Raw genomic sequence first — 1,401 nt, 5'->3', positions numbered from 1 at the left:
ACCCTATCTACCGTCGAAAAGAAAATAAGTCAGAGACAATCAAACAGGAGGGTGGAGGGACTGCCATCCTCTCTTGTAGTCATAAGAGAACAATGTCAACCTTTAGGCCTTCTCGGCCAATTTTCAGAGAACGGTAAAGACTTCTGTTTGTGGGAGTGGATATTCCTCCCGCATCAATTTGGCAAGACGATCACCACCGTCGCTGAAATGATTGGCAAAGTAATCTTTAAAGGGCGCACTAGGTGCTTAGAGCTCAGTGGTGAAGAACCAGATTTTATCTATCTCCCACTGACCTCTGAACACCTAGAGCAACTGCTGCAAACCTCTATCGATTTTCAAATTGCCATCGGAGGCTACCCGGGAGAAATTCGGTTTCACCTCCCGGCGTGCCCTTTTATCCAGAGATTAATTCAAATTCCATTGAAGCTGAAAATTGTTCAATCTGACCTTCCAATAAAAGGTGCAAAAACAATTTTTACCGATGGCTCAGGGAGAACCGGCAATGCGGTCATAATCTGGCAACAAAATGGCAATTGGCATCAAGATGTACACAAGGTACAAGGTTCTCCACAAATCGTGGAGCTTTCAGCAGTTGTGCGAACCTTCGAAATTTTTAGTGGTGAACCTATTAATCTGGTCACTGATTCGGCATATGTATGTGGTGTGGTCAAACGGATTGAAAATTCATATCTAAAAGAAGTAACAAATCAGAACTTGTTTAAACTGCTAACCAAATTGTTGTTTCTTATTCAAAGCAGAGAATTCGGATTTTACGTTGTCCACACCAGGTCACACACTACCCTACCAGGTCCTGTGGCGGAGGGAAACTGACTTGCCGACCATCTAGCAGGTATGGCTGTCACTCCCAATTTATTCCAACAGGCGAAAATCTCTCACGAGTTCTTCCATCAGAATGCTCGATCGTTACAAAAACAATTCGGTCTCAAATTATCACAGGCAAGAGAAATTTTAAAGACTTGCCCTGATTGTCAAGTTATCACGCCGGTCGCACCGGAGGGGACCAACCCAAGGGGGCTCTCAGCGTTAGAAATTTGGCAATCAGATGTTACGCACGTACCAGAATTCGGCAAGTTGAAGTACGTGCATGTGTCTATTGACACATATTCAAAAATGATAGTAGCCACCGCACATTCTGGTGAGAAGAACCGTGATGTAAAGAGACACTTTTTGTCTGCATTCGCGAGGATGGGTGTCCCAAAACAAGTAAAAACGGACAACGGACCCTCCTACGTGTCTGCAGACACAAAAAAGTTCTTTGAACAGTAAGGAGTGCACCATACCACCGGGATTCCTCACAATCCCACGGGACAGGGTATTGTAGAGCGTGCCCACCAAAATATAAAAAATTTGCTTAAAAAACAAAAGAGGGGGAGTATTGGC

Source organism: Lepidothrix coronata, unplaced genomic scaffold (assembly GCF_001604755.1).
Source record: "Lepidothrix coronata isolate B3197 unplaced genomic scaffold, Lepidothrix_coronata-1.0 Scaffold31, whole genome shotgun sequence".
NCBI lineage: Eukaryota > Metazoa > Chordata > Aves > Passeriformes > Pipridae > Lepidothrix > Lepidothrix coronata.
This window is presented reverse-complemented; position numbering follows the sequence as displayed.